Consider the following 12,104-nt stretch of genomic DNA (forward strand, 5'->3'; position numbering starts at 1 on the left):
CGCGGTGCCGTGTGGCTTGCGCGCTTGAGATGCACGATCCACAAGAATGTATAGCGGGATTCCCTTGAGAAGAACCGAGAACGCAGCACGCGCGGTTCCCCACTCAGACGCTCGCGTCATGTTCTGCGGACTGGCGTCGGCCTGGCCTCACAAGTTGCTGTGTCCAGGTGCCTCCGAGGCAATGAACTTGAACGACGGGGAGTACTGCCCATCGTTGCAAAAGCTGCAGCACCACCACAATCAACTGGGCCGGCAATGCACGTGTAGCAACAGAACACGTTATCCACCAAGTAGTGTATCTCTGCGTCTAACAATGGGTACGCTACTTGCCCAGTTCCCAGGACCAACGGTCCGCCCCGTGCCTCGGTAGCGCAGTAGTCAGCGCGTAAGTCTCATAATTTTAAGGTCGTGAGTTCGATCCTCACCCGGGGCATTTAATTTTCTGTGACTCACGGTGGTGCTGTCGCTAGGGCTCGAACTTATTTCTTGTTTGTTATCCACAACGTTTCAACGCTTCAGAGAGAAAATTTATACTTCCTGTTATTGATACTGACAGCTTTCCTTTTCCTCTTCTCCCAGTAGAGCATGAAGCCAAAAGCATTGCTCTGAGACTTTTGAGGTGCGCGCCTTGCCAGCCAGTATGCGCAATGACGTTCGCAAAGAGAGAAGGGTGCGAGAGACCATCCGATCCGTCGAACGGACGCCCAAATCCGGTGAGATCTAGTGGCTAGGATGCCTGGCTATCACCCCGGAGGCCCGGGCTCGATTGCCGAAACCGGAACGGAATTTTTTCCACACGAATCGTCTCAAGTTTCAGCAGTGCGTGCTGCCGTTTCCCGTCCTGCTCGCAGTACAGCTACTGTTTCGTGACCGCCAGCAGAACATAGACGGGCGAAGCAGACACACGGTGACCCTAGAAGTGGCGTGTGGCTTCATGCGACGTGTTTCCAGCGTAGGGCTGAGCAACCGTCCGCGTCGAGGCCCGTTAGCTCAGTTGGTTAGAGCGTCGTGCTAATAACGCGAAGGTCGTGGGTTCGATCCCCCCACGGGCCAGTAGGCTTTTACTACTACGAAAAGGCAGCGCCGATTTCAGCTGGCGAGTGTGATGACCAAAAGATCATCGCCGTGCGTGGACGTTGGCAGAGGATCCGAACCCGACTCGTCGGGAAGCGCTGCAGCATTCGCTCGGCAATGGTCACAATATGTTGAATACGCTGGTTCTCATACGGCAAAGAGAAAATGAAAGAAAATGCCCGATTGCCGACGTGTAACAACTTTGGCCCTTGTCAGTGCTTGGGCGGGTGACCGCATGGGAACACAGGGTACTGTTGGCAATTTTGCTTCCTATTTTTCTTTCTCCTTTGTTTTCGCAGCTGCAGACCGATTCAGTGAGGGAGACGCCACCGTGAAATGAAGGGGCGTGCTGTGTGTCCACCGCCTCGCCTCTCCCTGCCTCTCTCAGTCGTTTCTCGTGCTTGTCGTTTTGATATAGGCCGACTGGAGAGCGTCAGCTCTCGCGTCAGCTGAGCAAAGTCGAGACAAGTCGAGACACACTGTAGGCTGGTCTGCAGCGAGTAAGAGGGAGAAAGAACATTAATTTAACGGCGCGTGGCAAAAGTACTCATACGCAAAGCTGAAAGCCTGCTGCGGTGGCCGGGAATCGAACCCGGATCAACTGCTTGCAAGGCAACTATGCTGACCTTTACACCACCACCGCACAACCGGGCGCCCCCACGCCGCGCTGTGTCGGCTTCCCGCCAGTCGGCAGCGGCCGAAGGTGATCGTAGCCCTAGGCGCATTACGAGGTAGGCTAGGGGAGCACATGCAGATGCATTCGCACGGCGTATCCATGCACATTTCGCACCCTTTGGCAAGAGTCGGCGCCGGCGACGCAAGAGGACGCAGAGGACGGCGTTCTGGCGGCATTTTTAGGCAGTACAGTGCAGGATTCAGCGTCTGCAGCATTTTCTCGACAGAATGCTACGGCGCTTGACGGCAGTCCCACGTTATCTCGAGACATCTGCTCGGGAAGCAGCGAAAGATTGCTACTGGTCTGAGCATCGGTGGTTCAGTGGTAGAATGCTCGCCTGCCACGCGGGCGGCCCGGGTTCGATTCCCGGCCGATGCATCGTTTTGCTTTTCCCGCGGTGCCGTGTGGCTTGCGCGCTTGAGATGCACGATCCACAAGAATGTATAGCGGGATTCCCTTGAGAAGAACCGAGAACGCAGCACGCGCGGTTCCCCACTCAGACGCTCGCGTCATGTTCTGCGGACTGGCGTCGGCCTGGCCTCACAAGTTGCTGTGTCCAGGTGCCTCCGAGGCAATGAACTTGAACGACGGGGAGTACTGCCCATCGTTGCAAAAGCTGCAGCACCACCACAATCAACTGGGCCGGCAATGCACGTGTAGCAACAGAACACGTTATCCACCAAGTAGTGTATCTCTGCGTCTAACAATGGGTACGCTACTTGCCCAGTTCCCAGGACCAACGGTCCGCCCCGTGCCTCGGTAGCGCAGTAGTCAGCGCGTAAGTCTCATAATTTTAAGGTCGTGAGTTCGATCCTCACCCGGGGCATTTAATTTTCTGTGACTCACGGTGGTGCTGTCGCTAGGGCTCGAACTTATTTCTTGTTTGTTATCCACAACGTTTCAACGCTTCAGAGAGAAAATTTGTACTTCCTGTTATTGATACTGACAGCTTTCCTTTTCCTCTTCTCCCAGTAGAGCATGAAGCCAAAAGCATTGCTCTGAGACTTTTGAGGTGCGCGCCTTGCCAGCCAGTATGCGCAATGACGTTCGCAAAGAGAGAAGGGTGCGAGAGACCATCCGATCCGTCGAACGGACGCCCAAATCCGGTGAGATCTAGTGGCTAGGATGCCTGGCTATCACCCCGGAGGCCCGGGCTCGATTGCCGGAACCGGAACGGAATTTTTTCCACACGAATCGTCTCAAGTTTCAGCAGTGCGTGCTGCCGTTTCCCGTCCTGCTCGCAGTACAGCTACTGTTTCGTGACCGCCAGCAGAACATAGACGGGCGAAGCAGACACACGGTGACCCTAGAAGTGGCGTGTGGCTTCATGCGACGTGTTTCCAGCGTAGGGCTGAGCAACCGTCCGCGTCGAGGCCCGTTAGCTCAGTTGGTTAGAGCGTCGTGCTAATAACGCGAAGGTCGTGGGTTCGATCCCCCCACGGGCCAGTAGGCTTTTACTACTACGAAAAGGCAGCGCCGATTTCAGCTGGCGAGTGTGATGACCAAAAGATCATCGCCGTGCGTGGACGTTGGCAGAGGATCCGAACCCGACTCGTCGGGAAGCGCTGCAGCATTCGCTCGGCAATGGTCACAATATGTTGAATACGCTGGTTCTCATACGGCAAAGAGAAAATGAAAGAAAATGCCCGATTGCCGACGTGTAACAACTTTGGCCCTTGTCAGTGCTTGGGCGGGTGACCGCATGGGAACACAGGGTACTGTTGGCAATTTTGCTTCCTATTTTTCTTTCTCCTTTGTTTTCGCAGCTGCAGACCGATTCAGTGAGGGAGACGCCACCGTGAAATGAAGGGGCGTGCTGTGTGTCCACCGCCTCGCCTCTCCCTGCCTCTCTCAGTCGTTTCTCGTGCTTGTCGTTTTGATATAGGCCGACTGGAGAGCGTCAGCTCTCGCGTCAGCTGAGCAAAGTCGAGACAAGTCGAGACACACTGTAGGCTGGTCTGCAGCGAGTAAGAGGGAGAAAGAACATTAATTTAACGGCGCGTGGCAAAAGTACTCATACGCAAAGCTGAAAGCCTGCTGCGGTGGCCGGGAATCGAACCCGGATCAACTGCTTGCAAGGCAACTATGCTGACCTTTACACCACCACCGCACAACCGGGCGCCCCCACGCCGCGCTGTGTCGGCTTCCCGCCAGTCGGCAGCGGCCGAAGGTGATCGTAGCCCTAGGCGCATTACGAGGTAGGCTAGGGGAGCACATGCAGATGCATTCGCACGGCGTATCCATGCACATTTCGCACCCTTTGGCAAGAGTCGGCGCCGGCGACGCAAGAGGACGCAGAGGACGGCGTTCTGGCGGCATTTTTAGGCAGTACAGTGCAGGATTCAGCGTCTGCAGCATTTTCTCGACAGAATGCTACGGCGCTTGACGGCAGTCCCACGTTATCTCGAGACATCTGCTCGGGAAGCAGCGAAAGATTGCTACTGGTCTGAGCATCGGTGGTTCAGTGGTAGAATGCTCGCCTGCCACGCGGGCGGCCCGGGTTCGATTCCCGGCCGATGCATCGTTTTGCTTTTCCCGCGGTGCCGTGTGGCTTGCGCGCTTGAGATGCACGATCCACAAGAATGTATAGCGGGATTCCCTTGAGAAGAACCGAGAACGCAGCACGCGCGGTTCCCCACTCAGACGCTCGCGTCATGTTCTGCGGACTGGCGTCGGCCTGGCCTCACAAGTTGCTGTGTCCAGGTGCCTCCGAGGCAATGAACTTGAACGACGGGGAGTACTGCCCATCGTTGCAAAAGCTGCAGCACCACCACAATCAACTGGGCCGGCAATGCACGTGTAGCAACAGAACACGTTATCCACCAAGTAGTGTATCTCTGCGTCTAACAATGGGTACGCTACTTGCCCAGTTCCCAGGACCAACGGTCCGCCCCGTGCCTCGGTAGCGCAGTAGTCAGCGCGTAAGTCTCATAATTTTAAGGTCGTGAGTTCGATCCTCACCCGGGGCATTTAATTTTCTGTGACTCACGGTGGTGCTGTCGCTAGGGCTCGAACTTATTTCTTGTTTGTTATCCACAACGTTTCAACGCTTCAGAGAGAAAATTTATACTTCCTGTTATTGATACTGACAGCTTTCCTTTTCCTCTTCTCCCAGTAGAGCATGAAGCCAAAAGCATTGCTCTGAGACTTTTGAGGTGCGCGCCTTGCCAGCCAGTATGCGCAATGACGTTCGCAAAGAGAGAAGGGTGCGAGAGACCATCCGATCCGTCGAACGGACGCCCAAATCCGGTGAGATCTAGTGGCTAGGATGCCTGGCTATCACCCCGGAGGCCCGGGCTCGATTGCCGAAACCGGAACGGAATTTTTTCCACACGAATCGTCTCAAGTTTCAGCAGTGCGTGCTGCCGTTTCCCGTCCTGCTCGCAGTACAGCTACTGTTTCGTGACCGCCAGCAGAACATAGACGGGCGAAGCAGACACACGGTGACCCTAGAAGTGGCGTGTGGCTTCATGCGACGTGTTTCCAGCGTAGGGCTGAGCAACCGTCCGCGTCGAGGCCCGTTAGCTCAGTTGGTTAGAGCGTCGTGCTAATAACGCGAAGGTCGTGGGTTCGATCCCCCCACGGGCCAGTAGGCTTTTACTACTACGAAAAGGCAGCGCCGATTTCAGCTGGCGAGTGTGATGACCAAAAGATCATCGCCGTGCGTGGACGTTGGCAGAGGATCCGAACCCGACTCGTCGGGAAGCGCTGCAGCATTCGCTCGGCAATGGTCACAATATGTTGAATACGCTGGTTCTCATACGGCAAAGAGAAAATGAAAGAAAATGCCCGATTGCCGACGTGTAACAACTTTGGCCCTTGTCAGTGCTTGGGCGGGTGACCGCATGGGAACACAGGGTACTGTTGGCAATTTTGCTTCCTATTTTTCTTTCTCCTTTGTTTTCGCAGCTGCAGACCGATTCAGTGAGGGAGACGCCACCGTGAAATGAAGGGGCGTGCTGTGTGTCCACCGCCTCGCCTCTCCCTGCCTCTCTCAGTCGTTTCTCGTGCTTGTCGTTTTGATATAGGCCGACTGGAGAGCGTCAGCTCTCGCGTCAGCTGAGCAAAGTCGAGACAAGTCGAGACACACTGTAGGCTGGTCTGCAGCGAGTAAGAGGGAGAAAGAACATTAATTTAACGGCGCGTGGCAAAAGTACTCATACGCAAAGCTGAAAGCCTGCTGCGGTGGCCGGGAATCGAACCCGGATCAACTGCTTGCAAGGCAACTATGCTGACCTTTACACCACCACCGCACAACCGGGCGCCCCCACGCCGCGCTGTGTCGGCTTCCCGCCAGTCGGCAGCGGCCGAAGGTGATCGTAGCCCTAGGCGCATTACGAGGTAGGCTAGGGGAGCACATGCAGATGCATTCGCACGGCGTATCCATGCACATTTCGCACCCTTTGGCAAGAGTCGGCGCCGGCGACGCAAGAGGACGCAGAGGACGGCGTTCTGGCGGCATTTTTAGGCAGTACAGTGCAGGATTCAGCGTCTGCAGCATTTTCTCGACAGAATGCTACGGCGCTTGACGGCAGTCTCACGTTATCTCGAGACATCTGCTCGGGAAGCAGCGAAAGATTGCTACTGGTCTGAGCATCGGTGGTTCAGTGGTAGAATGCTCGCCTGCCACGCGGGCGGCCCGGGTTCGATTCCCGGCCGATGCATCGTTTTGCTTTTCCCGCGGTGCCGTGTGGCTTGCGCGCTTGAGATGCACGATCCACAAGAATGTATAGCGGGATTCCCTTGAGAAGAACCGAGAACGCAGCACGCGCGGTTCCCCACTCAGACGCTCGCGTCATGTTCTGCGGACTGGCGTCGGCCTGGCCTCACAAGTTGCTGTGTCCAGGTGCCTCCGAGGCAATGAACTTGAACGACGGGGAGTACTGCCCATCGTTGCAAAAGCTGCAGCACCACCACAATCAACTGGGCCGGCAATGCACGTGTAGCAACAGAACACGTTATCCACCAAGTAGTGTATCTCTGCGTCTAACAATGGGTACGCTACTTGCCCAGTTCCCAGGACCAACGGTCCGCCCCGTGCCTCGGTAGCGCAGTAGTCAGCGCGTAAGTCTCATAATTTTAAGGTCGTGAGTTCGATCCTCACCCGGGGCATTTAATTTTCTGTGACTCACGGTGGTGCTGTCGCTAGGGCTCGAACTTATTTCTTGTTTGTTATCCACAACGTTTCAACGCTTCAGAGAGAAAATTTATACTTCCTGTTATTGATACTGACAGCTTTCCTTTTCCTCTTCTCCCAGTAGAGCATGAAGCCAAAAGCATTGCTCTGAGACTTTTGAGGTGCGCGCCTTGCCAGCCAGTATGCGCAATGACGTTCGCAAAGAGAGAAGGGTGCGAGAGACCATCCGATCCGTCGAACGGACGCCCAAATCCGGTGAGATCTAGTGGCTAGGATGCCTGGCTATCACCCCGGAGGCCCGGGCTCGATTGCCGAAACCGGAACGGAATTTTTTCCACACGAATCGTCTCAAGTTTCAGCAGTGCGTGCTGCCGTTTCCCGTCCTGCTCGCAGTACAGCTACTGTTTCGTGACCGCCAGCAGAACATAGACGGGCGAAGCAGACACACGGTGACCCTAGAAGTGGCGTGTGGCTTCATGCGACGTGTTTCCAGCGTAGGGCTGAGCAACCGTCCGCGTCGAGGCCCGTTAGCTCAGTTGGTTAGAGCGTCGTGCTAATAACGCGAAGGTCGTGGGTTCGATCCCCCCACGGGCCAGTAGGCTTTTACTACTACGAAAAGGCAGCGCCGATTTCAGCTGGCGAGTGTGATGACCAAAAGATCATCGCCGTGCGTGGACGTTGGCAGAGGATCCGAACCCGACTCGTCGGGAAGCGCTGCAGCATTCGCTCGGCAATGGTCACAATATGTTGAATACGCTGGTTCTCATACGGCAAAGAGAAAATGAAAGAAAATGCCCGATTGCCGACGTGTAACAACTTTGGCCCTTGTCAGTGCTTGGGCGGGTGACCGCATGGGAACACAGGGTACTGTTGGCAATTTTGCTTCCTATTTTTCTTTCTCCTTTGTTTTCGCAGCTGCAGACCGATTCAGTGAGGGAGACGCCACCGTGAAATGAAGGGGCGTGCTGTGTGTCCACCGCCTCGCCTCTCCCTGCCTCTCTCAGTCGTTTCTCGTGCTTGTCGTTTTGATATAGGCCGACTGGAGAGCGTCAGCTCTCGCGTCAGCTGAGCAAAGTCGAGACAAGTCGAGACACACTGTAGGCTGGTCTGCAGCGAGTAAGAGGGAGAAAGAACATTAATTTAACGGCGCGTGGCAAAAGTACTCATACGCAAAGCTGAAAGCCTGCTGCGGTGGCCGGGAATCGAACCCGGATCAACTGCTTGCAAGGCAACTATGCTGACCTTTACACCACCACCGCACAACCGGGCGCCCCCACGCCGCGCTGTGTCGGCTTCCCGCCAGTCGGCAGCGGCCGAAGGTGATCGTAGCCCTAGGCGCATTACGAGGTAGGCTAGGGGAGCACATGCAGATGCATTCGCACGGCGTATCCATGCACATTTCGCACCCTTTGGCAAGAGTCGGCGCCGGCGACGCAAGAGGACGCAGAGGACGGCGTTCTGGCGGCATTTTTAGGCAGTACAGTGCAGGATTCAGCGTCTGCAGCATTTTCTCGACAGAATGCTACGGCGCTTGACGGCAGTCCCACGTTATCTCGAGACATCTGCTCGGGAAGCAGCGAAAGATTGCTACTGGTCTGAGCATCGGTGGTTCAGTGGTAGAATGCTCGCCTGCCACGCGGGCGGCCCGGGTTCGATTCCCGGCCGATGCATCGTTTTGCTTTTCCCGCGGTGCCGTGTGGCTTGCGCGCTTGAGATGCACGATCCACAAGAATGTATAGCGGGATTCCCTTGAGAAGAACCGAGAACGCAGCACGCGCGGTTCCCCACTCAGACGCTCGCGTCATGTTCTGCGGACTGGCGTCGGCCTGGCCTCACAAGTTGCTGTGTCCAGGTGCCTCCGAGGCAATGAACTTGAACGACGGGGAGTACTGCCCATCGTTGCAAAAGCTGCAGCACCACCACAATCAACTGGGCCGGCAATGCACGTGTAGCAACAGAACACGTTATCCACCAAGTAGTGTATCTCTGCGTCTAACAATGGGTACGCTACTTGCCCAGTTCCCAGGACCAACGGTCCGCCCCGTGCCTCGGTAGCGCAGTAGTCAGCGCGTAAGTCTCATAATTTTAAGGTCGTGAGTTCGATCCTCACCCGGGGCATTTAATTTTCTGTGACTCACGGTGGTGCTGTCGCTAGGGCTCGAACTTATTTCTTGTTTGTTATCCACAACGTTTCAACGCTTCAGAGAGAAAATTTGTACTTCCTGTTATTGATACTGACAGCTTTCCTTTTCCTCTTCTCCCAGTAGAGCATGAAGCCAAAAGCATTGCTCTGAGACTTTTGAGGTGCGCGCCTTGCCAGCCAGTATGCGCAATGACGTTCGCAAAGAGAGAAGGGTGCGAGAGACCATCCGATCCGTCGAACGGACGCCCAAATCCGGTGAGATCTAGTGGCTAGGATGCCTGGCTATCACCCCGGAGGCCCGGGCTCGATTGCCGGAACCGGAACGGAATTTTTTCCACACGAATCGTCTCAAGTTTCAGCAGTGCGTGCTGCCGTTTCCCGTCCTGCTCGCAGTACAGCTACTGTTTCGTGACCGCCAGCAGAACATAGACGGGCGAAGCAGACACACGGTGACCCTAGAAGTGGCGTGTGGCTTCATGCGACGTGTTTCCAGCGTAGGGCTGAGCAACCGTCCGCGTCGAGGCCCGTTAGCTCAGTTGGTTAGAGCGTCGTGCTAATAACGCGAAGGTCGTGGGTTCGATCCCCCCACGGGCCAGTAGGCTTTTACTACTACGAAAAGGCAGCGCCGATTTCAGCTGGCGAGTGTGATGACCAAAAGATCATCGCCGTGCGTGGACGTTGGCAGAGGATCCGAACCCGACTCGTCGGGAAGCGCTGCAGCATTCGCTCGGCAATGGTCACAATATGTTGAATACGCTGGTTCTCATACGGCAAAGAGAAAATGAAAGAAAATGCCCGATTGCCGACGTGTAACAACTTTGGCCCTTGTCAGTGCTTGGGCGGGTGACCGCATGGGAACACAGGGTACTGTTGGCAATTTTGCTTCCTATTTTTCTTTCTCCTTTGTTTTCGCAGCTGCAGACCGATTCAGTGAGGGAGACGCCACCGTGAAATGAAGGGGCGTGCTGTGTGTCCACCGCCTCGCCTCTCCCTGCCTCTCTCAGTCGTTTCTCGTGCTTGTCGTTTTGATATAGGCCGACTGGAGAGCGTCAGCTCTCGCGTCAGCTGAGCAAAGTCGAGACAAGTCGAGACACACTGTAGGCTGGTCTGCAGCGAGTAAGAGGGAGAAAGAACATTAATTTAACGGCGCGTGGCAAAAGTACTCATACGCAAAGCTGAAAGCCTGCTGCGGTGGCCGGGAATCGAACCCGGATCAACTGCTTGCAAGGCAACTATGCTGACCTTTACACCACCACCGCACAACCGGGCGCCCCCACGCCGCGCTGTGTCGGCTTCCCGCCAGTCGGCAGCGGCCGAAGGTGATCGTAGCCCTAGGCGCATTACGAGGTAGGCTAGGGGAGCACATGCAGATGCATTCGCACGGCGTATCCATGCACATTTCGCACCCTTTGGCAAGAGTCGGCGCCGGCGACGCAAGAGGACGCAGAGGACGGCGTTCTGGCGGCATTTTTAGGCAGTACAGTGCAGGATTCAGCGTCTGCAGCATTTTCTCGACAGAATGCTACGGCGCTTGACGGCAGTCCCACGTTATCTCGAGACATCTGCTCGGGAAGCAGCGAAAGATTGCTACTGGTCTGAGCATCGGTGGTTCAGTGGTAGAATGCTCGCCTGCCACGCGGGCGGCCCGGGTTCGATTCCCGGCCGATGCATCGTTTTGCTTTTCCCGCGGTGCCGTGTGGCTTGCGCGCTTGAGATGCACGATCCACAAGAATGTATAGCGGGATTCCCTTGAGAAGAACCGAGAACGCAGCACGCGCGGTTCCCCACTCAGACGCTCGCGTCATGTTCTGCGGACTGGCGTCGGCCTGGCCTCACAAGTTGCTGTGTCCAGGTGCCTCCGAGGCAATGAACTTGAACGACGGGGAGTACTGCCCATCGTTGCAAAAGCTGCAGCACCACCACAATCAACTGGGCCGGCAATGCACGTGTAGCAACAGAACACGTTATCCACCAAGTAGTGTATCTCTGCGTCTAACAATGGGTACGCTACTTGCCCAGTTCCCAGGACCAACGGTCCGCCCCGTGCCTCGGTAGCGCAGTAGTCAGCGCGTAAGTCTCATAATTTTAAGGTCGTGAGTTCGATCCTCACCCGGGGCATTTAATTTTCTGTGACTCACGGTGGTGCTGTCGCTAGGGCTCGAACTTATTTCTTGTTTGTTATCCACAACGTTTCAACGCTTCAGAGAGAAAATTTATACTTCCTGTTATTGATACTGACAGCTTTCCTTTTCCTCTTCTCCCAGTAGAGCATGAAGCCAAAAGCATTGCTCTGAGACTTTTGAGGTGCGCGCCTTGCCAGCCAGTATGCGCAATGACGTTCGCAAAGAGAGAAGGGTGCGAGAGACCATCCGATCCGTCGAACGGACGCCCAAATCCGGTGAGATCTAGTGGCTAGGATGCCTGGCTATCACCCCGGAGGCCCGGGCTCGATTGCCGAAACCGGAACGGAATTTTTTCCACACGAATCGTCTCAAGTTTCAGCAGTGCGTGCTGCCGTTTCCCGTCCTGCTCGCAGTACAGCTACTGTTTCGTGACCGCCAGCAGAACATAGACGGGCGAAGCAGACACACGGTGACCCTAGAAGTGGCGTGTGGCTTCATGCGACGTGTTTCCAGCGTAGGGCTGAGCAACCGTCCGCGTCGAGGCCCGTTAGCTCAGTTGGTTAGAGCGTCGTGCTAATAACGCGAAGGTCGTGGGTTCGATCCCCCCACGGGCCAGTAGGCTTTTACTACTACGAAAAGGCAGCGCCGATTTCAGCTGGCGAGTGTGATGACCAAAAGATCATCGCCGTGCGTGGACGTTGGCAGAGGATCCGAACCCGACTCGTCGGGAAGCGCTGCAGCATTCGCTCGGCAATGGTCACAATATGTTGAATACGCTGGTTCTCATACGGCAAAGAGAAAATGAAAGAAAATGCCCGATTGCCGACGTGTAACAACTTTGGCCCTTGTCAGTGCTTGGGCGGGTGACCGCATGGGAACACAGGGTACTGTTGGCAATTTTGCTTCCTATTTTTCTTTCTCCTTTGTTTTCGCAGCTGCAGACCGATTCAG

The 12,104-nt window shown here is 55.6% G+C and overlaps 22 non-coding genes across 22 annotated transcripts; 17 read left to right on the forward strand and 5 right to left on the reverse strand.

Moving 5' to 3' along the window:
• Positions 1-360: 360 nt before the first annotated feature.
• Positions 361-433, forward strand: Trnam-cau. The gene has a single exon. It is a non-coding gene; the product is annotated as a tRNA-Met (tRNA).
• A 546-nt stretch (positions 434-979) lies between these two features.
• Trnai-aau lies at positions 980-1,053 on the forward strand. The gene has a single exon. It is a non-coding gene; the product is annotated as a tRNA-Ile (tRNA).
• A 592-nt stretch (positions 1,054-1,645) lies between these two features.
• Trnaa-ugc lies at positions 1,646-1,717 on the reverse strand. Its single transcript has one exon. It is a non-coding gene; the product is annotated as a tRNA-Ala (tRNA).
• A 340-nt stretch (positions 1,718-2,057) lies between these two features.
• On the forward strand, positions 2,058-2,128 carry Trnag-gcc. Its single transcript has one exon. It is a non-coding gene; the product is annotated as a tRNA-Gly (tRNA).
• A 375-nt stretch (positions 2,129-2,503) lies between these two features.
• Positions 2,504-2,576, forward strand: Trnam-cau. Its single transcript has one exon. It is a non-coding gene; the product is annotated as a tRNA-Met (tRNA).
• Positions 2,577-3,122: 546 nt separating this feature from the next.
• Positions 3,123-3,196, forward strand: Trnai-aau. The gene has a single exon. It is a non-coding gene; the product is annotated as a tRNA-Ile (tRNA).
• A 592-nt stretch (positions 3,197-3,788) lies between these two features.
• Positions 3,789-3,860, reverse strand: Trnaa-ugc. The gene has a single exon. It is a non-coding gene; the product is annotated as a tRNA-Ala (tRNA).
• Positions 3,861-4,200: 340 nt separating this feature from the next.
• Trnag-gcc lies at positions 4,201-4,271 on the forward strand. The gene has a single exon. It is a non-coding gene; the product is annotated as a tRNA-Gly (tRNA).
• Positions 4,272-4,646: 375 nt separating this feature from the next.
• On the forward strand, positions 4,647-4,719 carry Trnam-cau. Its single transcript has one exon. It is a non-coding gene; the product is annotated as a tRNA-Met (tRNA).
• A 546-nt stretch (positions 4,720-5,265) lies between these two features.
• Trnai-aau lies at positions 5,266-5,339 on the forward strand. Its single transcript has one exon. It is a non-coding gene; the product is annotated as a tRNA-Ile (tRNA).
• A 592-nt stretch (positions 5,340-5,931) lies between these two features.
• Positions 5,932-6,003, reverse strand: Trnaa-ugc. Its single transcript has one exon. It is a non-coding gene; the product is annotated as a tRNA-Ala (tRNA).
• Positions 6,004-6,343: 340 nt separating this feature from the next.
• Trnag-gcc lies at positions 6,344-6,414 on the forward strand. The gene has a single exon. It is a non-coding gene; the product is annotated as a tRNA-Gly (tRNA).
• A 375-nt stretch (positions 6,415-6,789) lies between these two features.
• Positions 6,790-6,862, forward strand: Trnam-cau. Its single transcript has one exon. It is a non-coding gene; the product is annotated as a tRNA-Met (tRNA).
• Positions 6,863-7,408: 546 nt separating this feature from the next.
• On the forward strand, positions 7,409-7,482 carry Trnai-aau. Its single transcript has one exon. It is a non-coding gene; the product is annotated as a tRNA-Ile (tRNA).
• A 592-nt stretch (positions 7,483-8,074) lies between these two features.
• On the reverse strand, positions 8,075-8,146 carry Trnaa-ugc. Its single transcript has one exon. It is a non-coding gene; the product is annotated as a tRNA-Ala (tRNA).
• Positions 8,147-8,486: 340 nt separating this feature from the next.
• On the forward strand, positions 8,487-8,557 carry Trnag-gcc. Its single transcript has one exon. It is a non-coding gene; the product is annotated as a tRNA-Gly (tRNA).
• Positions 8,558-8,932: 375 nt separating this feature from the next.
• Trnam-cau lies at positions 8,933-9,005 on the forward strand. Its single transcript has one exon. It is a non-coding gene; the product is annotated as a tRNA-Met (tRNA).
• A 546-nt stretch (positions 9,006-9,551) lies between these two features.
• Positions 9,552-9,625, forward strand: Trnai-aau. The gene has a single exon. It is a non-coding gene; the product is annotated as a tRNA-Ile (tRNA).
• A 592-nt stretch (positions 9,626-10,217) lies between these two features.
• Trnaa-ugc lies at positions 10,218-10,289 on the reverse strand. Its single transcript has one exon. It is a non-coding gene; the product is annotated as a tRNA-Ala (tRNA).
• A 340-nt stretch (positions 10,290-10,629) lies between these two features.
• Trnag-gcc lies at positions 10,630-10,700 on the forward strand. The gene has a single exon. It is a non-coding gene; the product is annotated as a tRNA-Gly (tRNA).
• A 375-nt stretch (positions 10,701-11,075) lies between these two features.
• Trnam-cau lies at positions 11,076-11,148 on the forward strand. The gene has a single exon. It is a non-coding gene; the product is annotated as a tRNA-Met (tRNA).
• A 546-nt stretch (positions 11,149-11,694) lies between these two features.
• On the forward strand, positions 11,695-11,768 carry Trnai-aau. The gene has a single exon. It is a non-coding gene; the product is annotated as a tRNA-Ile (tRNA).
• The last annotated feature ends 336 nt before the right edge of the window (positions 11,769-12,104 follow it).

The sequence above is a fragment of the Schistocerca piceifrons genome, unplaced genomic scaffold (assembly GCF_021461385.2).
Source record: "Schistocerca piceifrons isolate TAMUIC-IGC-003096 unplaced genomic scaffold, iqSchPice1.1 HiC_scaffold_397, whole genome shotgun sequence".
Classification (NCBI taxonomy): domain Eukaryota; kingdom Metazoa; phylum Arthropoda; class Insecta; order Orthoptera; family Acrididae; genus Schistocerca; species Schistocerca piceifrons.